The 27,862-nt window shown below is 34.2% G+C and overlaps 6 non-coding genes across 6 annotated transcripts; all 6 read right to left on the minus strand.

The window, feature by feature from the left end:
* Positions 1-7,347: 7,347 nt before the first annotated feature.
* On the minus strand, positions 7,348-7,538 carry LOC123679377. The gene has a single exon (XR_006747391.1). It is a non-coding gene; the product is annotated as a U2 spliceosomal RNA (small nuclear RNA).
* Positions 7,539-9,106: 1,568 nt separating this feature from the next.
* On the minus strand, positions 9,107-9,297 carry LOC123679378. Its single transcript, XR_006747392.1, has one exon. It is a non-coding gene; the product is annotated as a U2 spliceosomal RNA (small nuclear RNA).
* A 769-nt stretch (positions 9,298-10,066) lies between these two features.
* On the minus strand, positions 10,067-10,228 carry LOC123679367. Its single transcript, XR_006747383.1, has one exon. It is a non-coding gene; the product is annotated as a U1 spliceosomal RNA (small nuclear RNA).
* A 2,580-nt stretch (positions 10,229-12,808) lies between these two features.
* On the minus strand, positions 12,809-12,930 carry LOC123679385. Its single transcript, XR_006747396.1, has one exon. It is a non-coding gene; the product is annotated as a U5 spliceosomal RNA (small nuclear RNA).
* A 1,759-nt stretch (positions 12,931-14,689) lies between these two features.
* Positions 14,690-14,851, minus strand: LOC123679366. The gene has a single exon (XR_006747382.1). It is a non-coding gene; the product is annotated as a U1 spliceosomal RNA (small nuclear RNA).
* Positions 14,852-22,607: 7,756 nt separating this feature from the next.
* Positions 22,608-22,798, minus strand: LOC123679373. The gene has a single exon (XR_006747388.1). It is a non-coding gene; the product is annotated as a U2 spliceosomal RNA (small nuclear RNA).
* Between the last annotated feature and the right edge of the window lie 5,064 nt (positions 22,799-27,862).

Consider the following 27,862-nt stretch of genomic DNA (forward strand, 5'->3'; position numbering starts at 1 on the left):
GACGGTGGGACTTAAAAACATAATATACCCTTGCAGTTGCTAGGTTACGCATTCTTTCTTATGTGCCGATTCCATAATTATATGAAGATTATATGAAGATGAGAAAACTGAACTGAATATTTGGAAAAGTCATTCGAAATTATGTTTATGTGAACCAGTTATAAATCGATAAATAATGAAGCATGCCACGATAGCGCTACATCTAGCGGAAACGTCGGTTTTTTTTTATATGTCAAGAGAAATCTATAAATAAGTGGATTAAAATGTTATTCGGTATTTCGGATAGATGGAACTCGTGAAAATATAATACTCGGAAAATAATAACTTGCTTCTTCAAGTAGCTTCAAATACTCGTAATCTCCCATCTTCAGTTGGGCACACTTGCACCGAATTCGGTGTCAAAACCATTCTGAAGATCATACTTCACAGACTGAGGAGGTAAACAAGGTGAAGCCTCCAGGCGTAATAAGGAGGGGTCCGACGGAGAAAAACCTGCGGTCCCTTTCGAAAAGCCTAGCGGACATCCAACCTCATAAGGGGCAGATGTCTGACATGCCTTCAGATAAACCTCCAGCACTCGAAGGCAGCTTCTAGAGCCTTATGCTGAAGAACATTTAGAAGGCATGTTGATATAGGGCTGGTTCAAGAGCCCTGGGGATCAATAGAGGCCAAGTAAGAGGCCTACCAAACAAAGAATATCAGACGATATACTGTGATGAGTCAGTAAGTCCAAGAGCCCTAATAATACTCAGAAAGGGACCACATACTAAAAGCAGAACTATTTCAAACAAAAAAGTTATGAATTTCTTAGTGGAAAATTACCCCCAAAATCGCAGCTCCCCCCCCCCTCCCGAGGCCTGACAAACTATATGGAGAATGCCATTGGATTCAGTTTTCCTCTGTTCACCACATACTAAAAGCAGAACACGGTACTATTTCAAACAAAAAAGTTATGAATTTTTAACTAGAAACGGCCCCTATAACAACATTAACAACCCTCTGAATTGCTAAAAAATGTTCAATAATAGAAAAAAATATGAAAAGTTTGTATTGCTTGAGTCAAATAATAAATTACTATCCACTTTCATATTGAAAATCATAAATATACCATTTTTTGCTTGGACCCTACTTTTGGCTCGGAGTGACTTGTGGATGTGGATAACTTCACACCGGTAGTAATTCATTAAAAACTGATTTAAGTCAAGTTTTTATTTCAATATCATTTGTTTAGAGTGAAAAGGATCGATCTTTGTATATTTTTTCTCATTAAATTTGTGAAAACCAGGGTAGGAGTTTTGTTGCCTAATAAGCCAAGCCACCACTAGAAATCAATTTTAGAGCCTCATCGGCAATTGTAACGTTACAACCGAATCCAGAAAATACCTAACAAATCCCTCAAATCTACAAGAAATAATCAAAATCCTCCCACCCAATGAATCCTCAGGACTCGATGACATCGCCAACAAAAAATAAATAAAAACAAAAATTGTAAAAAAGCTTTGTTATAATTGACCTATATAGTGACTATAAAGTGATATATTGGCACAAAATATGGAAAACCTCTCTGGTGATACCTATTTATAAAACAGGTAAAGACAAACACTCGCCCTTTAGCTAGAGGCCTATCAGTTTGTTGCCGATGTTGGATAAACTTACAGAAAAAGTTTTTTTAATATCTAAAAACGCTTTAGAGGTTTGAAATGCGAGACCAATTTCCGTTTCGATTCAAAGAAAAGCACAGTTCAAACCACCAATCAGCAAGAATCATAACCGACACCATCAATGCATTCAATAAAAAACAGAATACAGTTATCATGCGCGGTCCCAGGGGAGGGGCGTCAAGGGGGTCATGACCCCCTTCAAAATGAAACCACCTAACACTCAATATGCATTCCAAGCAGAGAAGTTACGAAATGGAATTTATAACAATATTAGCTGTAAATTACAAAATTCACATTTTTTCCGTCGAAGTCTACAGAAATTGCCTAATTGCTACACAAACGTGCAACGTCATGAACAAATTTTTTCGAAGAATTAATATCTGAACAAGTTCCAATCTTCGAAAAAGATAAGAATACAAATACGGGTAACATAAAAATGAATGAATAGCTCGTAGCAATAGGTTTACAATCCTCATTCCTAAAGAACTTGTTTCAACTGAAATTGCTGATATAATTTCGGCTGTACTTGTAACTGTTACTGTCAACACGTTTGAATGTTTGATGATTTTTTTACCATTGTTGTGGCTGTTATTTGTAGACCAGAAAGGACAAATTCTTCTGGAATTTTTTTCATCTGAAGTTTTTTCCGAGATTTGAATCGGAAAAAGAACAAGTATACAGGGTGGCCACTTTTTCAATGGGATTGTATTGGTAACTTTTAAACCATAATAATAGTTAATAAGAGTTAGAAGGTCGGTCAAATGGAGAAAAAGTTGCATGCATAGAAGCATTATCAAGCAGTTCAAACAAATCGAGATTATCAGGGCCGGTTATTGAGATATCATAAGAAAAGTAAATTGTGTCATTTTGATTTTTCTTTTTTTTTACTTTATTTCAAATATTATCAAAAAATGTTACAGGAATTTTTTGTTCGACAGTAAATTGTTCTCAATTTGACGTAATCAGATTTCGTATCCAATGTTTCGTGCTCTCTGGGCCACCCTCAACCTCATTTTTTTCAATACGGACCTGTATATTTTATGACACTTTTCGAAATAACTTTTATCATCAATGTCATTCAAAGTTGATTTTCAGGTGATTTTGACCCTTATCCAAATTTCTTAGGGTCGGATCTGTATTACATTTAGGTACCTTTAGTTTAATTAACAACATGCAATACATTTCGATTAGAAAATCATCTTACTCATCTTGAACTAAATGGAACATATCAGAATCAAATCAAGACACAAGTAATAATTATTTACATATTTCAATTCATAATAATTAAACGAATTATCATTTAATGAAAGAAAAATCGAATGATTATTCGAAAGTAAATGAATATGAATGGAGTAAGTGTTCGAAATGTCCACCATTTTGTAAAATGCACTTAACGGTTCTGGAACCCATACTTCTTATACATTTGCTAATTTTGTCTTCTTGAATACTTTCCAATACATTCTCAATCTCGCGAGAAATCACTATTGTTGGATTTGTCATTTGTTCCGTTGAAACAAATTACAGAATCGAACTTTATTTTGATATCATTATGATATAAGTTTTGCAAGGCTTGGTATTCAAATTTAAAATCATTGTATTCGCGTCTCTTGACTATTTTATTAACAGCAGTTTTTGATAAATTGCATTCACTACAGATCCGACCCAAAGAAAATTGGATAAGGGTCAAAATCACCTGAAAATGGACTTTGAATGACATTGTATGATATATCGCGTTAAAAGTTATTTCGATAAGTGTCTTAAAATATACAGGTCCGTATTGAAAAAAAAGGGGTTGAGGGTGGCCCAGAGAGCACGAAACGTTGAATACGAAATCTGATTACGTCAAATTGAGAACAATTTACTGTCGAATAAAAAATTCCTGTAACATTTTTTGATAATATTTTAAATGAAGTGGGAAAAAAAGAAAAATCAAAAAGACAGAATTTACTTTTCTTATGATATCTCAATAACCGGCCCTGATAATCTCGATTTGTTTGAACTGCTTGATAATGCTTCTATGCATGCAACTTTTTCTCCATTTGACCGACCTTCTAACTCTTATTTATGGTTTAAAAGTTACCAATACAATCCCATTGAAAAAGTGGCCACCCTGTATGTTTCGTGTTTCAAAACTGAAATTGCAGAAGTAATTACGGCTGTCGGCTGTAACTATCGGCTCGTTTGAATGTTTGATGATGTTATATTACCCTTTGTTGTTTGTGCAAATATTTCTGGGAATTTTTTCTATCTGGCTTTTCCGAGATTTGCATCGGATTCAGTTTAGTCCTCCTGAACATTCACTGGGACATTTATGGCGACGAAGACACTGTGATAACAAGGTTTTCATCAAAGGTTTCGAAGACCAAATTAGATTTTGTGTTGTAGTTGCCAATTGTTTCCATTTCCATTCATATTAAACAATCGATGTACTATTTCATTTTTAAAATTTCTATCTGAATGGTTGGAACCCTGATAAGTAAATAAATATGTAATAATACAACAAATACATAAGCGTACAACTTTTTTTCCGAAATTTAGTGATATCATAAAGTAACGATCACGTTTCACATCGTGATTTGAAATCACTGTATCTCGCTCATCTCTAGACACACCAAGGTTTCTAGGCATCATATAATTACGTACAACTAGAAGAGAAATCTTATATTGCTTATATACACAATATAAATGATATACAGGGTGTCCCGTAAAGACCACGTCAAACCGAGGGAGAATGTAGATCAAAGGATAACCCACCTGCTATGAAAAAATTCTCATTAATAAAGTCTTACCGTTTTCGAGATATTTTTTTTTTGTTGAAAATAATGAATTTTTGCCCCTTTCAATAGTTTTGTCCTTACGGTTGGTACAATTTTACATCTTTTTGGTTGATTTTCTCAGTAAAATATTGCTGAAGAATTATTTTAACGTTTACATTAAAAACATCCTCCGAACATTTTTTTAAAGGGGGGCTATGAGAAATATTTTTATTGGAAATTTTGGTAGTGGATTATTTTGTTTATGAAGTTTAGCCCATCGTAGTGGGAAAAAATGTACCGACATAATTTTTGGACCGTTTGCAATTTCTATTCCAATATTTTCAATGGAGCTTTGGATGTCAGGTAGGGTTTTGAAGGGAATTGTATGACTCACCAGTATTGCTACTCCCCCGCCTTTGTTATATAAACGATCCTTTCTAACTACGTGGAAGCCTTTAATTTGGAAGTTATCGGAAGGTTTTAATTTAGTTTCATTAATGAGGAAATTTTGAATACAATGCTTTTTTAGAAAATAGGAAATCTCTTGTTTTTTATTTCGAACACCGTCAGCGTTCCAGGTAGCTAGATTAAGTCTTGTTAAGTTGTTGTTGGCCATCAAAGTTCTTTGATAAAATTATAAAAGGCGGTAAATTTTTCACCGCCGTTTTTGCACGATTCCATCATTTGATTTAATTTTTTTAATTTTTCGAAGAAAGAGTTGATATCGATATGCTTATTAAGTTTATCGAATTCGCTTCTAATGTCACTGAACACACTGAAGCCGTCTGTTGGGTGGTCAGGACTTTCTCGTTTTCTTTGGGCATTTTTTGCTTCTTGTGCCTTCTTCCTCTCCTCCCAGGGATTTTTTTCAGGAATCGGGGCCGCAGTATATTTTTTAGGCTGCTCCAATGGTTTTCTTACATCTTGGTTCTGCCTGGTTTTTTTTCTTTCTAGTATTCTAGTGTATTCTACGCATTCGGTACTGTTTGCCGGATGGGCTCCTTCGCAGTTGGCACATTTCGGTGGTTCCGTCTTTGCCATAGTGCAATCCATCGACAGATGATCGCCAGCACATTTAAGACATTTTTTTGCCGCGTAGCAGTTTGACGTGGCGTGTCCCCATCTTTGGCATCTTCGGCATTGTATCATTTTCCTTGTGGAATAATGCCTTTCCCAGGAAATTATCGTAAAATTGAGGATTCTGACTTTCTTCTTCAGGCTTTTTAGAGTTGTTGCCAGTTATCGTTAGGTATGAAGGATTTTTCGTTCCTTTCATTCTGTAAATGTTTTTTACATTTATATCGTATTCTTCTATTAATTCTGATTTAAGATCCTCAATGTCTATATCTGCATTGAGTCCTCGTATGACGAAGGCATGGGTTTTCTCGTTTTTTTTCGTGTAACTATGGAAGTCAAGGCCTTCCAGGTCAAAATATGTTTTCAGTTTATTGAAATCTTCTTGGGTTTCAACAAACACGTTGGATGTTGTTCTTCCATATTTGATGTGGAACTTCGAGTCTTCCAGAATCCTTTTTATTATTATTATTATGGGATTCGAATGTACCATGAACCACTATAGGTGGTATCTTGGTTTTGTTGGCTGGAACCACTGGCTGTTCCTCTGGTAAAGCGTTGTATCTATTTTTAAGTGTGATACTTGGTAGGTCCGTATCCATTTCTAGGTTTTCGATTGTTCTCTTCGAAGAACCTGGATGGGTAAACTTCGGATTTTTCATGTCCATAAGTCTTATTTTCTTTCTTTTAGAATCCGATGGAGACTCGGGCGTCCCCATTTTAGAGGAATATTTGTTCTCTAATGTTAACACCAATTTTTTTCACTATACTCAAAGTGTCAAAATCACTAACTTAGCTTAAACCAAGTGTACTCTCACTCTTTACAATCTTTCACAGTGCCACAATCACTAACTTGTTGATACAATACAATACAATACAAAGAATCTTTATTAACATATTTACAGAATGATTATTTACAATACAGTTTTTTATTATAATGTACAATGAATAGTTCCTACAAATGAATGTTAACCTATTTTTATAATATTTTTGACATACAGTCTTGCAAAAATTAATATATGTATTGAGTTTAACTTATCAGTAGGTCTTAATTTTTAAAATAATTATTATTGATGTTGGCAGGAAAATAAAACAAAAAAACCTGCTTTATGTTATTAATCTTTCTTTCAAGATTACTTCTCATGGAATGTGAAGAACTTTTAAGAGTTTCAACTTGAGTTATAAGGTGTAAAGCCTTACTGAATATCGGGGGTATTTTCTGATGGTTTGAAAATGAAGAACGTTAATGTGGAGTCAATTTGGAACTTGATGATCACGGTAACCCCTATGCCAGGTAAGTATGAATTGTGCAGCTTGATTTGGGGTTATACGCCATTTCGAAAGGCATTTTAGAGACATATAAAGATGGTAGCGCCATCTTTAGGGAAAATTTCTTCGGAAAAAAAAATTGGCCTATGAGTCCGAATGAATATATCATCAGGAATACTGTTAAAAATGACTAAATACAAATCTGTTAAATAAGATAAAAAACATCAGAAACCAAGACATAATAACCAGGCATAGCTAGAGTTGAAAGAACTAATTTTCAGCTAGAGTTGAAAGAACTAAATTTTAGCTAGAGTTGAAAGAATTAATTTTTCTTAAGAGGTCTACAGGTCATTTCTTTATGAACATACGCCATCATATCTACACCTCTATCCGTAAGTGATATTGAATATTGTGGAAAAGAGTTAGGTGTCCGACATCGACTATATCAATAAAGTTTTTAGAAGAATTTGGTGTTTGTGAAATGTTGTAAAGAAAAGTTGTCATCCTGTAAGTGTAGAGCTGTTTCAACTATAATCAACGTTTGGGCTATGAGTTTGAAAGTATTGGATACTACATATATTAATTTAATAAAGTGGGCCGATCCCGGAGGTACTGCAATACCGGGCCAACCCGCGACGGCGGTGGAGCAAGCCCCTAACCGCCATCAATTTCCAAAAATCAGTTTAATATACTGGCCCCGCATGCGGGGCGTATCAGATATTAAGCTGATAAGAACAGATACTACACTTTGATCTTAGCCATAGGGCCGAGAAGCGATACGGTTTACAAGTTTTTGCACCTAGTCATTGAACAATGGTATGTACTTCTGAGTAATATAGTGCAGGTAAGAGTAGTAAATGCCCTCTAGTGATAATAAAAGGTAATTCAGTGCTGAAATGTTTACTTTCCGAATTTTATGACTCAGGTAGTTTAGTGTTCGTAGGAAGGCAACCCAAATTATACTTTTAATACGCATCAGTACATGTTTGGCATAAAAATTCTAATTGTGAACGGTTAACGCTTGAACGTCAAATTCGGTGCTCATTATTCTCAAAAAGCATTGACTAGTTTAGTGATGTTGATAATACTATATTTGACACGATAGAATTAAAATATAGAGCAAAACTGATAAATCAGTGAAAAAATTTTGAAAATCCATCAATAAATGACTGAGAAATAGATTATTTAAATTTACGTATTTTAGCGCGGAACGTCTTTGGTCTCCGACTCGTCTTTGACGTCACGCCACTTGCCTGTGATCGCTACACCATAAATTACGTTTAAATACTTAGCCGCGCCAAGGCTCTCGCGCCGTGTGTAGTTGTACAGTGTAGTTTTAACTCGAGTTTTGTTTATATGTCACCATAATGGAAGAAGGCTTCGTGAAAGGACAAAGTGAAAATTTGCCTAAAATAGATATATTCGCAGTGATGGAGTTTTTTTCTTCAAATCCATCTTATGTCAGTGCTGAAATAAAAGGAGTTAAACTTTTCAAGTAAGTATCTACTTTTGAGTTTGCTTCATCATGGTTCAGCTTATAACGATGATTTATTTGAAAAACGTTCCATAAACAGTTTGTAGTTGAGTGCTGGTTGTTGAAGTCTATCCATTATCAATGGCAAAACATATTTATGTGAGGAGTAAAAAGAGAAAAAATGTTTACTGCCCGTATAAAATCCGGTATGAATCAATTTTATCTAAGTGGACTTGATATTGACGGGCGTCATATCGTCTTGTTTATGTTTTAAAACATGAGGGAGATAGTTCGCAATGTCAGTGGTGTAGTATGTTGTTTTTTGTGTGTGAATTTAAAGATTTCAATATTGTCGGTAAGGGTTCTGAATGATCTAAATAGGTGTCTTTCCTGAGACAACGCGATTTTACGCGACACGAACGGCACAAGTGATTGTACACCAATGAATTCGTAAGCACTCTGCGAATAGCAGTCGCCTCGTGTAAGTGGCGTGACGTCACACACTAGACGCTGCGTACTATGAAATTATTCTTCCAAGCGCAACTTCAAAGTCCCATAACTTTTTCATTTCTAGAGATATTTCAATGATTCTTCCATATTTTTGTTTCATTTTACTTAAATTTTTAGAATTAATCCTTAACAAAAAAATGAAAACTAGTCCATTGAAGACGTCTCTCAACTACAACCAACGTATGGACTATGAGTCACTCGGTATCTTGTTATAAACAAACCTCGTCTACATTTCTAGAATTATCAGAAGAATTTCGTGTTTATGATGATATGGGGATGAAAACTGATAGTTGCAAGTGTTACAATATGTAATAGAATGAAATTCTGAGGGTCTGAAAAAGGTGAATAATAATATTAATTGAGTAAATTGGGCCGATCCCGGAGGTACTGCAATACCGGGCCAACCCGCGACGGCGGTGGAGCAAGCCCCTAACCGCCATCAATTTCCAAAAATCAGTTTAATATACTGGCCCCGCATGCGGGGCGTTTCAGATATTAAGCTGATAAGAACAGATACTACACTTTGATCTTAGCCATAGGGCCGAGAAGCGATACGGTTTACAAGTTTTTGCACCTAGTCATTGAACAATGTTATGTACTTCTGAGTAATATAATGCAGGTAAGAGTAGTTAATGCCCTCTAGTGATAATAAAAGGTAATATAGTGCTGAAATGTCTAGTTTCCGAATTTTATGACTCCGGTATTTAGGTGTTTGACAGAAAGCCAACACAAATTATACTTTTAACACGCATTACTAGGTATATGTTTAGCATAAAAATTCTAATCGTGAACGGTTAACGTTTGGAAATAAAAACGACTTCAGATGGCAATTCCACCTGAATTTGAAACTAGAAATTATCTAATTATTAAAATGTATGTGATATATCTAGCTCTTCAAACTGAGTAGATATTCGTGTATGAATCATCCTACAGATCGGAAATTGTTAAGTGATATTTGAGTGCGGACTTCTAAGTAAACCATTCCTACACCAGACAGCTTTGTTGTTCCTTCAGATTTTTGTTCAATTAGAATTAAATATCAATCTGTTTACAATCTTTCGTAATATCAAATGCAATTTATTCTCCACTTTTTTAACATGTACATAAATAGCAATTGTTTCGCTATACGATAGAGCCTTCAGATTGCTTACATTTTGAATAAATATCGTCTAATTTTTCCGATATAAAATTTAATATGGGATAATGTGCATGCGCAAAATATTCACTGAAGAAGCCTTTTTCTTTCATATTTCCACTTGACGCTAATCTAATCATCAAATGCATCTTGCATCAATCAAAACGAAACACATTAATTAAATGATCCGGGACAGCGCGTACGCAGTCCCGACTACCAAAAATTACGCGCCCGAGTTATACGCATTAGGTATAATCGCAGAGGTCAGCCCGATCGCAGTGCAATGAAAGGGCCTCACTCCGGGGGAACCGCCTTGTTGATCACGGTAACCCCTACGCCAGGTAAGTATGCATTGTGCAGCTCGATTTGGGGTCATACGTCATTTCGAAAGCCATTTTAGAGACATTGTGCTTGCACCTTGTCGAATTCACGTAATATATCTTATTCGTTGTCTCAGTCATATAACATTATCTTGATAATATTTATTTACATTTTTTTATAATACAACACTATTAAGATCACCCACTATTCACCAGATATGGCATCAAAATTTAATAGCCCAATTTTATCGGACTATTGTGTTGTTGATACTCATCAAGTTTTATTAGAATTTTCAGAAATCTGCATCTATTCTTCCCACAGATTTTCTAATTTCTACATTTTTTTTATTATTTCTCTCGAAACAAACAAAACAAATTTTTTTTGTTCTAACAACATTCCATCTACTTTCCATATCATCCATTTCCATTTTTGGACAATTATCTTTATCTCTTCACAATAACTGCATTTGGGAATTTTTTGTTCTCGAGTAGTGAGCACTCGTTCTGTTCTGCTTGCTGTCAAGGACGCCGATAGGTCGCAATTAAGATTCCTAGAAACCATGATGCGTGCACTGATTCGACTTTTTTTCAGACTTGTTCAGATATTCCTAGTATTGTAATTTGGATCATTATTTACGTAGGTTTCAACTGAGTAGAGATGTGCAAAAAGTATAAATCCTAGGAAGAGTGTCAGATATTCTACTGAAATTGGAGTATCGGATACTCCATTCTAAAAACTATGAATATCTAGACACCTTTTATATATTCGAAATTCATCATTTATTTCTAAAATTCTCTTTTTCACACTGATTACAGAAATCATTTCAATACAATGGTTTTTCAAAACTATATTTTCGCCCGCCGCACATGACCCCCCCCTAGCATTGGTCAACACGAGCCTCATGCGAGTGGTGTAGTTTCAACAGCGTTGCCAGGTCGACAAGCCTAAAATATCGTACCGCGTGTTTAAAATTATCGTACATATTATCGTATCCCACTGATTTTTATCGTACACATTCGAAATAAAAGAAATTTTTGCGAGAATATGATAATTTGTGAACAAGGATGAAAAAACAAGCAATGTATCGAATAAGTAATATATTTTTTATTTAGACGAAACGGTTAATGAATAATTAATTAATTATCAGACAAGATCAGAGAACTTGTATTATCGTATTAACAGATTGTCGATATTTTCACTTTATTCAGAATACACCTTATTCTTCATGAATAGGATAGATAGTAGAAATGCGTACAGATTCGAAAATAAAACAAGAAATTTTTTAAGAAAATCGTGAAAGAATGGATCGAATTTTACTTATGACATCGTGAAAATTGTTTGTTATTTTTTTCTTTTTTTCAGAAATCATTTCCATAAAAATTATTCTTCCAAATAACTTAGAATATTGCAAAAAACATGCAATCGTCGACAAAGATGTAAAAAAAACCGAATAAAAAATACCAAAATACAAAATTCTTTGAATATGAGTGTTCGCGGTACTAGATACGTTTCGAAATTGAATCTGAAATACTAATAAAAATACGTTTTTCGGAAATAATTCAAGGATCCTATTATTTAATGATACCTATACATATGTATACTTAGGGTTGAAGTTTGTAAGTACGATTTCAAGTAACAAATTTATTTTGATAATTATATTTGACTTCAATAGTCTTTCTGAATTAAAATTAATGAATATAATTAACATGTATCGTCATGAATTTCTTTTTCATATTAATTCAATTATATATCTCTAGTGTGCTTTTTTGCAGATACGCCCTTTTTAATTGAAATGGCAGTATATTTTTGATGGTCTTTGTTATGTGCTTTCAACTTTGAACATTTGCTCCCATAGCCACATTTTATAAAATAATATGAATCTTAATAATTGAATTGATTGGAAATACGAAGAAATATCCTCGAAAAAATTCTCAATAAAGTAAAGGTAATCAAAAAAACGATTTTGTTGTGTGAAATGAATATATTCAAATCTGAAATATTCAGCCATTCAAATATGTCAATGAAATTCCTGTTACAACAATTTTATTTCACTAAATGGAACACCAAATATGAGATAATGGTATTTTCAACTGAAGTTTGAACTCCATCTGTTTTTAATGAGGCACCTACCCTTCGGATATTCCTTGATTATTTGTATTTATTTTCAGCCGACAGCCACCAAAGAAGTTTTATGATTTTATTATGTTTGAGTAGGTTTGTTCTTCTAGATCCACGTAGAACGTAGAACCCCAATGAACGATGAATTGATTCATCGGAACATTTTAGAATCTAGACATTCCCAACCGTCTCGGTTAGATTTTTTAAAACTACTAAAATCTACCAAATGATTTCTTCCTACTAAAAACTGGCCATACTGAATTTCATTTTATTTTTAGTATCTATGGACACTTCAGCTCAAATGATAGGTACACTGAAATTATCGTACAAAACGATAATTATCGTACGAACGGCAACGCTGATCAATGTATACCATACATGATACTTCAGGTATCGGATACTCAGAGGCTTCCATGTTACACATCTCTACTTCTATCATTGCGCAAAGATTAACAGGTTATATAATAAAATTATTTTTAGTTAAATTAAATGCTATATCATAAGATATAGCCGCCAAAAATTGGTTATAGACTCATTAGAGTTATCCCTCCCCACGGAAATCTTTAGTAAAAGGCGAAAGATTTATTCGCAACTGAGGAGAGATCAGAGTGATTGTTAGGTTGTTTAGGCGCTGCTATACGCTGACGTGTTCCGTATTTTTGAGTTATATATAACGCCAATTTTATAAAATACGAGTATTCAAGATTGATCGGAAAAGTTTAAATATAAGATTTTCAATGGGAAATAGGAAGCTCAATTTTGTGCAATAATATCATCACAGCATTTGAAAAATTAATTGATAAATACTTTTTACTGCATCAAGTGTTGCCATCTTATGGATGTAAGGTAAATAAATTGCAGAGTGTCCTACGCTAAACTTCAAACTCTATTATGAATAGACTTATATTCTAATCCAGTGGTTCCCAATCAGTTTTTTCGTAGACTCCTTTCATAGCTTTACTGGTTTCGGTAGATTCATCATTCATGATCCGGGACAGCGCGTACGTAGTCCCGACTACCAAAAATTACGCGCCCGAGTTAAATAGCAATTGTTTCGCTATACGATCCTTCAGATTTCTTACATTTTGATTAAATATCGTCTAATTTTTCCGATATAAAATTTAATATGGGATAGATAATACGCATGCGCAAAATATTAACTGAAAATATTTCCACTTTCATATTTCCACTTGACACCAATCTAATCATCAAATGCATCTTGCATCAATCAAAACTAGGGCTGTGTCGATCACGATCGATCGAATCACTTTGATTCGATTATAACCTATACAAGAACGATCGGGTCACGGATCTCAAAATGATTCAATCATCCGACCGACTCGATCATATTCGAATATTCTTCGAGATTTATGGTAGATTTCTATAGTTTCAGAAACCCACCGAAAGTTGTGGTATTTATCTGATAGATGGCACTCATATCAGTCAAAATGACCCAGTGCTTCTCCGAAAGTCCGAATAGCTCATGCTGAATAGATAGAATGAAATGATCGGGTCGGTCGTGATTGGTCGATGGAGATCGAGATTCGAGAGCGAGCTTTGAGATCGAATTTCATATGGAGCTGAATAGATAGAATGAAATGATCGGGTCCGTAGTGATTGGCGATGGAGATCGAGATTCGAGAGCGAGAATTGAGATCGAATTTCATATGGATCAGTTGCACCGTATGACCGTAACCTGCGAACTGATCGTCTGCGTTTCGTGTATTCGAAATTTGATATAGTTGATTTTAGCGGAACATTATTATTTATTTCTTAAGAAATCCCTCGAAATTTCATACTTTGATAGTCCAGCGACTGTTTTATTTTTTATTCCTACTTTACTACAATCAAAAAATGTATCAAAAAATTGGCAACTTTTTGTCCATTCTCTTCATAATAATGTATTTTTATGATATATTTGGTTAATTTTTGTCTTGGAATTCAATTCTAATTCTAAAAATGACAAAATTCAAAACCAACCAAAAAAAAATTCAAAATAACTAAAACTGTACAATTTGAGCAAACGATTAACAAATTGAATAACTAAATTAACATAAACACAGACGTATGTTTCGGAATTTTGTATATTTTTTATTTATTACCATTGTATAAACAATTAAATAATGCTATTACTCAGGATAAAACATTTTTTCATTTTATACTACCATCCCTGACCGCTTATTGTTAATCTTAATTCAACAAGCAAGATAAATAAGTCGAAGAAGCGTAACTGATATCAATGATCAAATGATCGTAATGATCGAACCTTTTGACCGGATCATCTGGCCGACAGCTCACGATCGAACCCGATCTCGAAAAGCCCGTGATCGACACAGCTCTAAATCAAAACGAAACATATTAATTATATGATCCGGGACAGCGCGTACGCAGTCCCGACTACCAAAAATTACGCGCCCGAGTTATACGCATTAGGTATAATCGCAGAGGTCAGCCCGATCGAAGTGCAATGAAAGGGCCTCACTCCGGGGGAACCGCCTTGTTGATCACGGTAACCCCTACGCCAGGTAAGTATGAATTGTGCAGCTTTTGACGTGCTTTTCCCCGATTCAGAACTACTCTTTTCAGTAATATACGGTAGGTGGCGCTATCTATTGGAACACCTGTTCAACACTGAATATTTGACTAAAGAAATCTATAGTTCTCCTTCGAGTTGGACATAAAAATGGCCTTAGCGAAACCAATTTTCAAGAAAATTCTACCCTTTAACGTGTAGAAAAAATAAATTAAACAGAGGATACAAAAAACTCATATACACGTCAATAATAAGACCCATCATAACATACGCCGCTCCTGCATGGTGTCACCTAAAACCGACATCCTTTAGGCCCGGTGCACACATCCGACTTTTGCAGTTACGACACCCGTTGCGGTGTCGTACCTATTCAATGCACACTACATACTACACCGGCGTGGTTGCGGAGCCGGATCAATTCAATGCGCACTAGTTTCCCATTCAGCATCGTGAATGTAATCTTTCTGGACTTATTTGATTATAATCAAATAAGTCCAGAAAGTATTACATTCACGATGCTGAATGGGAAACTAGTGCGCATTGTATTTGTTGGATCATAAAAATTTAAAACTTTTTCAGTTTTTCATGATTTCTACGAAAAAGTCACTCATATGATCTTGAAATCTCTAGCTGTTTCAAAAATTGAATTTAAATTTTTATAAGAGTTTGAATAAGACACTTTATTACTTTCGCAATAACTATAGACAATGATAAAATCGTTCGGAAGAAAATATATAGGCTACCAGCGGACTCACCGATCATGAGAAATAGAGATGAATTGTTGAAAATCCTGTTGTTCGAAGAATTGATGAGAACAACATACTACTACCCGATAAATTTTTCTGACATCATCTCATTTTAGTTTCTTCAATGAAGAAATCGATATCCAATTCCCTCTCTGCCATTGTGCGAACTCACGACAAAAGTCGTATGTGTGCACAGGCCAATATAGAAAAGAGTACTGAGAGATCGCATGTACGACTGCGGCACAGTTGCGGCCTAGAGGGACATGCTCAGCGTGACCAGATTGAAATATGGTGAATCTACTAAACTTGCCGCAGAAATCTACTAAAAATCTACCAACACCGTTCAGAAATCTACTAAAAATCTACTAACATATTTTTTGACAAAATTTCACAGATGACGCTGCATTAGATTTCAACATTATTCAAAATACACTTTATCTAATTTCTCTTATGGTTAAATTTTACTTCATGAATAGGATAAACAGTACAGATGCGTACAGATTCGAAAACAAAACAAGATTTCATTTCAAAATTTAAACGACAAAAAAAAGTAGAAAAAACCGAACAAAAACATATAGGATCAAAATAGCAAATAAAAACGAACAAATTTATATATTTAAATAAACAAAAGGATATAAATAGAAATAAAAACTAAAATCTTTGGGATAAAAATAACATTAAATAAAGAAATGAAATACTACAGTTGAACATAAAAAAATAATTGAAAAATCAGTATCAATTTGCAGTCAAATCATCGTCTTTAACATCCATATATAAATTCTCACTATCCATCGATTCAAGCATATTTTTTGTAGGTTGAAAACGACAACAATCGCCTATCTCTTTAAGTCCTTCTTTAGCATGTTATAATAATGCTATCTTCTCATTTAGAAATCTGTTTCAATTTTTTGTTTTGATGCGGTTAATAGCCGAAAATATTCTCTTGCATTTGGCATTCGAAATCTGAAATATGCAGCCACCCAAATTTGTCAATGAAATTCCAGTTAAGACATATTTTTTGCACTAAATAGAATACCAAATGTGAGATAATGGTATATTTTCAACGGAAGTTTACACACCATCTGTTTTTAATGAGACACCCTTCGGATATTCCATAATTCTTCGTATTTATTCTCAGCCGACAGCCACCAAAGATCTTTTATGATTTTATTATGTTTAAGTAGGTACGTTCTTCAAGAAATACGTTGAACGTAGGACCTCAATGAGAATGAACAATGAATTGATTCATAGGAACAATCTAGACATCCGAATTTCCATATTCCCAACTATCTCGGTTATATTTTTTAAAAGTACCAAAATCTACTAAAATCTACCAAAGGATTTCTTCCTACTAAAAACTCCATGAAAATGCGAAAAATCTACTAAAAAAGTAGATTTCTACTAAATCTGGTCACACTGGACATGCTACCAAAAAACGACCGTAGGCTGGCAGTTACGACGTCGCAACGGCACGGCGGGTAGTGTGCATGCTCCCATTTGATTCTTTGTACCACAGGTCGCAAGTACGACACAGCAACGGTGTCGTGACTGCAAAAGTCGTATGTGTGCACCGGGGCTAAAGCCACTTGAATTATTCCAAAATAAAATACTTAGATTGATACTTAATAAAAGCAGATACACACGTATCACCGAACTCCACGAATTGGCACAAATTCCTACCATAAGAGAGTATGTTGATAAAATATCAACCAATCATTACCAGAGGCGGACTAGGTTGCACATTTTAATGATTTCATTTTCTACATTCTACATTTTCTGATAAGGAGTAGAAAAAACAAATTTGGATAGCTTGAACATTAAGCTAAAGAAAAGGTTCACTTATTTATCGCCGATAAAATGAACCGTTTTCGAAAAACAAAATAACAAATATTATATCATATTTAGCTAAACATCGATTATTATCAAACGGTGCAATCGGTTGAAATTATAATCATCGATTAGTACTAAACATTGATTAGGTAAACAGCCTTTATTTTTTGAATGGTGCATACACCATATTTTTAGACATCTTAAATGAAATTAAGTCCAGAGACAACAATGAGACACACAAGTCCCCACTCAATTTTATCCGATATTTTCAATCCTTGTCCCAAACCGACAGTGGGTCCGGACCCTCCCTCAATTTTTTTTCAGAAATACAGGATTCTAATTTCACCAAAAATACTCTCAGCTTTCCAAATTGAATCTTTTATTTCATTGCATATTCGGAAGTATTTCTCAATAATTCATACGATCATTTCCCGAGCTATCTTGAGTAGTTTTCGAGTTATTTGCCATTTCTCTGAAAAAATAACTGACAAAGGTCTAAAAAAAATTGTGTATTCCTCGAGCGCAATGTATGAAATCAGATCTATTTTGTGGATTAAGTATATACCGAGTAATTTTTTATGTTGAATCAGTCAAAAATCTTGGAAAGGAAACATCTGACGGAAAAATGTTTCAAATGAAGTTGTATAATAATAATAATAATAATATAATAAACAACAGCATCAAAGAATTACATGCCAGGTCAAAAAAAACACATTTCAGTTTTTGAAGAATTCTTCCAAAGAATATACTGTATTCTCTAAGAGGATCTGCTTCAGATTATTCTTAAACTTCTTCTCTGATAATTGCTTTATTGATTCAGGCAGCTTATTGTAGATTTTTGGACCCCAGAAGTCAACACCCTGTTGGGAAAATTTCCGTCTGTGGTATGGAATGCTGAGCTTATCTCTTCCTCTAGTATTGAAAAGATGATATAGGCCATTGGATGGAAAATGGTCCAGATTTTTATAAAAATATGTAGCGCATTCAAGAATATATAGGTATACTGCTGGTATGGTTAGAATCCCCAACTTTTGGAAAGGAGCCCTGCAGCTGTCTGTCTGTTTGAGATTCATGATTATCCTTATAGCTTTTTTTTGGAGAATCAGGAGGTCATGGACTAGTGGTGAGGTACCCCATAGGAGTATTCCATATGTTGCCACAGAATGGAAGTTGGCAAAATATGTTATCAGAGCTGCTTGCCTGGAAGATATTTTATTCACTGTTGATATTGAATATATAGATACGGACAGCTTCTTCTTCATTTCCTCAATATGTGGCTCCCATGACAAAACTCCGTCCACAGTTATTCCGAGAAGTTTGATAGTGTTCTCCTTCTTACTTCTTATCTGTAATTGTTGAGTCTTGGATTCGTTGATGGATAGACAGTTGGAGTGGAACCATTTGCCTGAAGTCGAGTGCACATATCTCTCCAACAGCTGTAGCTGCTCAACACTAGTATCCCTCATAAAAAAGGAGGTGTCGTCAGCAAAGAAAAGGGTTCTTAATGTTCTTTTGGATGTTTCCATACTAAGGTTGAGATCATTCATGTAAATAATAAAGAGCAGAGGTCCAAGAATTGATCCCTGAGGAACCCCCGCTGATATGCTCTTTACCTCCGAGAGGAGATCATTCCATTGTACTTGCTGTTTTCTGTTTGATAGGAAAGAGCAAATCAACTTCGAAGCTGTACCATCCATACCATAGTACCGCATCTTACTGATCAGAATGCCTTGATTTACCGTATCAAAAGCTTTTGTTAGGTCTTTGGAAAGTATTTGTGAGATCGATTTTTCATCCATAGCTTCGATAATTAGGTGCATCAGCTCAAGGAGCATTGTCGAAGTCGATTTGGCATTTCTGAATCCATGCTGTTGGTTGCTCAAAATTTCATTGCTTTCAAAGTGTTTAAGAAGTCTCGTTTTTATAATATCTTCAAAAATTTTTGATATGACAGGTAAAATGGATATAGGTCGATAGTTTGATGGGTCACATTCTTCTCCTCTCTTATGTATTGGTATGATTTTTGCTTTTTTTAGTTCATACGGAAAGACACCTTTAGCCAGACATTTATTGAAAATCATTGTGAGTGGTTGAGCTATTTCATTGCATAACGCTTTGATAAATTTGCTGTTCATTCCATTTATATCTGTAGTGTCTTTGCTCTCGATGCCTTTGATAGTGGTTATCATTTCAAACTCACTGATATGTTCAAACTCAGTCAACTTGCTATATGAGAGGGAAGTTCATTTATGCCAAAACCTCTTCCATTCAATTCCCCCTTGTGGGGGAACTTTTGAATTTCAAATAGGAACCACTGATTTTCGTGGTGATTCGTATTTTACGGAAAAAAATACGAAAGTTTTGGTAGGAACAATTTTTTTCGAATCGTCACAGATGGCTTTGTAATCGAGTTTGAATTTTCTGTCTAAAATACCTTAATGTCCATCTGTTCCATTAATCATTCATGTGAAATTTAAATCGTAAATTGTCCATCTATAAACCAACAGTTCAGCAGAAATGTCCGAATTTCATGTGAATAAATAATGGAATAGTACGTTAAGGTCGTTCAGACGGAAAATTCAAACAAGAATAAGAACCAACTGTGACGATTCGTGAAAAATTATTCGTACAAAACTTTTGTATTTTTTTCCGTATAACACAAATCAGTTATTAAAATCAAGGGTTTCTATTCTGAAACTTACCCACATAGCTCCCCGCTTAAGGGGGGAAAAGAGGGTTTGGCATAAGTGGACTTCCCCTAAAAACCATCAACCTTTCATTCGCAATATTTTTCGGTAAGATGCATCTTTTCGAGATTTTTGACTGATTGAACCTCAGAGGATTGAACTTAAAAATTTTCCGGTGAATGAATTATATGATTGTACATTATTGGTTGCAAACTACATAATATTTTTCTAGAGCTCAAGTCAACGGACCCCACTCCGAAATTTTTTTCTAGCAACGGCCATGTATAGAACAAATTTATTAAACTGAAGAATGCTACAGTGACTTAATAAAATGGGCTTTATATTAAGAAGAAATCCCAAAAATCAGGTAAACGCAGAATGTAAACGCAAAAAGTCGCAATATTTAGGCTGAGCCAATCAATAAGATGACCACGCGGGTCGCCACTGTAGTTAAATGAGTACAGTCCATTCAGGAATTATTGACATCGAAGTAGGCCATGAACGTCTAGTCGCGGCTTTATTTCTGGTTACAAAAATATCACTAAAAATTGCTATGGTTCATCATAGAAATAACCAGTTTAAATTATTTTCATAATTTTTGTATCCGAAAGATCCTGAATTTTCGAAATTACGATTATTACGAAGGGACGCATACAGTCATGATTCCATAAATTGAAATTCAGATTATATAAAGTAAAAATATAGTGAAATGCTATATCATTTCAAGGAAATCCAATGAAGAGATATCTATTCATTTAAGAGTCGCCCATGAAAGATCCCATTGAAGATCATTAAAATATGCATATTCCTTTTCACCAAAGGCTCTTCAAAAATTGTTGCATTACTGATGGACACTGGATACCAACCTGCTTGCAAAATTCTTATCAAATAACTCTTATGGATCATTTTAACTGTGGTGTCTCAACTGGTGAAGAAAACAGAAAAAACTGGTTGATAAATTTAAATAGTGTAGCTTAGTGAATGGAAGAGCCATATCATAATAAGACAGAAATAAAATTCAAAGAATCCATTTAGTATATGAAAAATTTTGACATCACAGTTGTACTGTAACTTTCAAAATTGGAACCAATTTATCAGCCGATGTGTAAATTACTTTCTAAAGTCACTATTTATTGAAACTGTTCATGACATGAATGATTGATTAAACTTGTAGGAAAAATATAGGTACTATCTGTACTCGAGTTTTCTGTTTTTTATTGAAATTATTTTAAACTAGTTTCTATTAAATTTCATAAATTATTTTGCCCATAACAGCTTTAACTCACTCACTTAAAATATTTTTGCATGAAATTATTTTTAATTTGTGAATTTTAAAATTTTATTGCATTCTATTATTATCTTCAAGGGGGTAAGAAATTCTTGAAGTTACTCTTCTGAATATTTTTTCAATTAAATACTCAGTAAAAATTCTATAGAGCAATTGGAATTGATTAGATTTTTGGATTACTCATTGAAGAACAAAAAACAGATATAACAATACTTAATTTCAATATAGAATATAAATAAACTATAGATGCAATGCCAAGACTTTGTTTAGTAATCCAATCATAAAATAATTCTCTCTTCATAGATTTATATAATCATGATCACCACTGTCAAAACAAAACATCCAGGTAAAAAATCCAAATATCCAGCATTCAAAATAGTGCTCCTTCTATTTTCACCCTTGAATATACTTGAAAAACATTTTGTTTTCTTTCTAGAGTCCACTGTTGAATAAGGCTGGCATTTTCAAATCACCAAGTTTCCTCCAGATAAATGAATTTCACATTTTGTTGCAAATATTCTCTGTATTCACCATAAAATCGTACTCAACTTATTATATTTTTCTGTTTATCAATAAGAATTTTCCTCTTATTAACTGTTTTGAATTTGTTACCAATTAAGTTTATGTAATGTTGACGTTGATTGATTAAAATCCAGATTATTTTTTGGTCAAATTTTATCCAGACTGATATATTGGTTGCTTTTGGTAACAATCAAATTATTCAATGATTCTTTGAAGGTGAAATCCTATTGCACAGATTTTCTTCCACTTATAATTCAGGCTGTAATGACTTGTCTTCATCTTTTTTCAAACAGTACTGTGAGAAATACTCAAATAAACTAATCAATGTGTGTTTGAAATTGATACAACTTTTAAGTTTCAAAATTTCTTCGATCAAAACCACAGATTACGGATATCAGATTACGGTTATCCGTAATCTGTGATCAAAACCAATAACACAAACAAACTGAAATCTAACCTCCTGTCAATGACATTTCAAATGCCAACCCGAAATCTGCAATTCAAAATGTTACTGAATGAGCCAGTACCAACTTAATTTCGATTTTCCAAAGCCACCCGGGATGTCAATAATTCCTGAATGGACTGTAAGTGTTTGTACAACCACCGAAAATGCATTAGGATGGAATCAGTCTCAACAAAGTTTATGATTTCATGAGAACTTAACTCATATTGATATTAATTAGATAAAGTGGGCCGATCCCGGAGGTACTGCAATACCGGGCCAACCCGCGACGGCGGTGGAGCAAGCCCCTAACCGCCGTCAATTTCCAAAAATCAGTTTAATATACTGGCCCCGCATGCGGGGCGTATCAGATATTAAGCTGATAAGAACAGATACTACACTTTGATCTTAGCCATAGGGCCGAGAAGCGATACCGTTTACAAATTTCAGACGCTACTTACAGAAAAGAGAGCCTCTTTTCCGAGTATTATAACGATATGTGTTCCATCTATTCCGAATAGCTTGTATCAATAAAATTTCAATTGAACCAATTACAGATTTCTCCGGACATTTTGTCCAATTAGTAACGTTCCCGCTAGATGTAGCAGCCATCGTTGAAAACTGCATAGACCTATAATAACTTAATTAATAATTAATAGTAATTATTATAGGTCTATGGAAAACTGTTAGTATTTTAAATAGACCTGTAATAACAATATTATAGACCTATAATAACAATATTATAGGTCTATGGTATTTCAATATTCGTTTATTACAATTACATATTTCGCTAAATGTAACCTTCAATTGACTCAAACTCGGTAATTACAAAAGTACTAAAACAAAAACCTAGAGACAATTTTTCAATTTTTATTTATCATTATGAGTATTATAAATAATTATCTCTAAATCCCTGAATTTTTATTGAAATAATGGAATAATTCCATAATTATCATTCAATGGTTTTTGATGAACACTGTGGGTTGGTACAGAGAGAATTTGACAGATAATAGATAAATCCGTGGCAGAAGAGTTTCCAGTATCAAACCAACATATAATCATAAAATATAACCATTAAATCTGTGGGAATCTGAAATATTCTCGCACGATTTTGTTCTACAAGATGTGGTAGAATAAAGGGATTAACCACAGAATCAGAGAAATTCTATTTTTAACTTTTAAAATACAATATATTATAATATATTATATATTGATATATGTATTATAATATATCAATTTTCAATATATCATACAACTATGGAGCTATAGGACTAATACTTTTAGAGATTGAGAATTGTACAAAAAATCGAGTTGAAGATTATGACATTTCAGTAACAAGTCTCTTCTCTCTTATAACTAACTTAGGTCTTCACATAGATCGAGAAAGAAAATGCAAGAAGCAGATGCGAGGCAGACTGTGGGTCTTAAAAACATGCATCGTTGCTGTTGCTAGCTATAGCATTCTTTCTCATGTGTCGATTCCACAATTATATGAAGATGAGAAAACTGAACTGAATATTTAGAAAAGTTATTCGGTCAGACAAAATTATGTTTATGTGTATAGTATATCCAAAGTCACTTGAACTAGTCCATAAAAACGCTTGGCCATAGCTGTTCCTTTGAAGTGAATACCGCGATCCGCTAAATACCAGGGTTTATTTGAAAATATTGTTAAGCAATAAATTCACTGGCCCCAAAGGAATTTCTGGAAACTTGGACAACCCTTCACGAATCGAAATATTCTGTCTTCCTCCAAGTGACTTTGGATAGACTATACTAGTAATAAATCGATAAATAATGAAGCAAGCCACGATAGCGCTACATCTAGCGGAAACGTCAGGTTTTTTTTATAATACGTCAAGAAAAATCTGTAAATAAGTGAATTAAAATTTCATGGATAACAGGTATTTCGGATAGATGGAATTCAAGAAAGTATAATACTCGGAAAATAAGAACTTGCATCTTCTAGTAGCTTCAAATACTCGTGATCATTATAATCAGTGTGACCCACTGGCATCGGACGCGGTGTCAGTGGGGACTCGCAATTTTTGGAATTTGGGTTGACCATCGGGATCGGCCCAAGCAAACCAACATAATATATTTTTTAGGTGTATATAGAGTCTATTCGATGAAGGATATATATAGATGAGCGATATTTCACGAACTGTGATTTAATCACTGATATCAGAATGTCACAGGTAGTCACGGTTCCGCAAAACGAATACAGAGCGTGACGGGATCACAGTTTGAACATTTCATAGTTATTTATAATACAAGTTGTAACGGTTATATTTTACACCATTTGAGATTTCGGTTGTTACTGCGCCCTCTGGAGTTTGATTGTTGATTCAACTCGGAATATTCCGTATTAATTTAAATTTATTATGGAACAGTTATTTCCGGATAAGTGAGGTCGAATATCATTACCGTTGGGAAATAGTTTATAGTTTCTGGATTTCTTGTTTGTTTTCTTCTGTGTCGGAAGTTTTGTTTGACAACTGGTAGATTCTGTGGTTATGGATTGTCAAAATGGAGGTTATCGGCGATTTGAGATAGTTTTTTGAAAGAGAGTTTTTTTTGGAAGAAAATTGGACTTGAATTGGAGAATATATGATCTCGAATCATCCTTATTATAGGCGATTATTTCTTCAATTTGAGTAATTCCCTGTATGGTATTGTGAATATATCTGGGAAATACGTTTTATACGTGATTATAAAATTTTCTTCCACAAGGCCCATCTCTGGTATTGAATTTTACTCTGAAGATCTGAGAGGTATGATATAATTCCTATATCTTGTGTCATTATCTGAGATTTCTATTTTATTAGGATTCGCTTCCCGCCGATAAGTTCGAACACCTGTTGAACTTACACGAAGAATATCAAGAAGATCCTTTTCCCTCGAACAACAACTGAGAGGTATAAATTCCGTTTCATTTTGTGAACAATATCTTATTGTCTTTTATTAGGGTCCTAGTGCCTGGTTGAATTAAATAATCCTAGTGCCTGGTAACTGTTTGGAATCCTAGTGCCTGGATATTTTTGACAATCCTAGTGCCTGGTTGAATTGAATAATCCTAGTACCTGGTAAGAGTCTGGTTGGATTTGAAGAGTCCTAGTGACTGATTACGTTCAAGAGTTCTGGAGTCTGGTGTATAGTACGGTTGGAGTTTATGGTATTATTTTCTGGTATATGGTGGTACATAGTATATTTCTGGCATATGGTGTACCTCGAGTAGATGGTACATTCTACGTATAGAGATCTCACCGTTAGATTTGCTGTCAACCTTCAATATTGACTTTGTATCAGGTAACCGGTGCTTGCACTGGCTTTAATGAGTATTGTGTTGAAATTTAACTTTAGAAGTAACGATTTTGTGTACTGATAGTATATCAGTCATTTGAATAGAAGTTAACGATTTTTATTATTAATTTTCTATCCATTGATAGTTATAGTAAAATATATTGAATAAAGGTTGTTTAATGCATATTATACACTGTTGCAATTGTAAACAGTTTGCGGTGAGGTGCACTTCACTAACTGGCCATTGATTTTAACAACTATAATACTTGTGTATCCCTTCAGGATTTGTAACTGGAATTTATTATCACTTTATTCAACCTGCTATTTTATACCAGCCAGTTATTACAACCACTGTATTTGTATATTCCTTCTGGATCTGTGGTTTAGGTCAATCTTCTTGTTCAACTTGGTTAATTTGTATGGTTTATTATCTGGTTTAGTTGGAGTTTGTCGAACTCCGTTTACGTTAGTTTCGGTACTGATATTTAAGGTTTAGCCTAAGCCAAGTGTGGCTGATATAAGTATTCTATTTTGAGGATTAGTTTAGGCATTTTAGGTTGTAGGAAGCCCTTCTGGCATTTGTTGTTGATTATAGTTTATAGGAAGCCCTTCTGGCATTTGTTAGTGTTAGGTAAAGTTTTTGGGAAGCCCTTCTGGCTCTTGGTAACTTTGAGAATTCCTTTTTTTTTATTTTTTTATTATCAACCACTGCATAAATTTTAATTTTATTAAACGTTTGACTTGAGTGATTTGTTTTACTGCTACTCTGGTAGAGGAGTACGCAATTTATTCTTAAGACAGGCATATCTCTACCTGGCGCCCATTATTACCTTCCATCTAATTTTGAAGAACTCACTCCCATCTTCACTGAGTGTAGTCGCGAGCCGAATTTTAGCCTTGTGACCGGCTTACTCAAGGTCGACACGTCACAAAGTGCAGAAGGCATTGATATTCTTCCACGAGTTCAAAATTCGAAAACGAGCCACGAAGTGGCGAGTTTTCGAATGAACGAGTGTAAGAATGAGCCTTCTGTACGAGTATTATACATTATTTTCTCTAATTCGTTGCATATTTATTGGAATTAATGAATTATCTCCATAAATATAATTTAGTAATTTTTGCATTGAAAAATGTTGGTTGGCAGAACTGATTTATTTAAGGCCAATTGATGAATTGACAGATAAAGCCGTGGCGGAAAGTTTGGAGTACCAACATATAATAATGAAATATAACCATGAAAACTGTGCGTTTCTGATATATTCTCGCACGATTTTGTTCTACAAGATGTGGAAGAATGAACGGAATAACCACAGAATTAGAGAAATTATCTTTTCAGGGCATATCATCGTCCGTTGCAATCGTAAATTATGAAGCCAGCCTGATGTTTTTATTGCTTCGGAACCTTTTTCGACTAACATAATTGCATATTTGTATGACAATCCCAGAATCGGTCGGCAACTTCGCAGGCTTCAGGAAGTATATTTGTAGGATTGTTAAACAATGAAACTTGCTACAAAAAAATAATAACTACTGAATTACTGCATAATTGGTGGTGGCAATAAAATTCTAATTTCATGCTTATCTTTGATAAACAACCCCAAAAAATTCGTTCTATATTGAAGTTGCCGACCGAAGCAATAAATGGTACTGTATTATAAAAAATAAACGAAAACACGTTAGAGACATAATGTTTTTTCTATTGACAAACTTTCTCCGAATCGTTGGTATCTTTGAGGGGGGCTGCCGCCCCAAAGCCCCCTCTCCAAGCTGCTAGTGGAGAAGAGTTCCCAGTATCAAACCAACATATAATAATAAAATATAACCATTAAATCTGTGGGAATCTGAAATATTCTCGTGAGATTTTGTTCTAAAAGATGTAGCAGAATAAACGGATTAACCACAGAATTAGAGAAATTCTATTTTCAATTTTTAAAATACAATATATTATAATATATAATATATTATATATTGATATATGTATTATAATATATCAATTTTCAATATATCATACAACTATGGAGCTATAGGACTAATACTTTTTTTTTCAAACGTACAATAACAACGTCTTTTCTCGACTGACAGGATCATCGAAAAGTTCTACTTTTCCCTCCGGCGCAGGGAAAAGTGAATAATTCTAATTCAATAGTATATTATATCATAAGGAGGAGAAGTGTCACTTTTCATGGCAAGCAG

This window comes from Harmonia axyridis, chromosome 4, assembly GCF_914767665.1.
Source record: "Harmonia axyridis chromosome 4, icHarAxyr1.1, whole genome shotgun sequence".
NCBI lineage: Eukaryota > Metazoa > Arthropoda > Insecta > Coleoptera > Coccinellidae > Harmonia > Harmonia axyridis.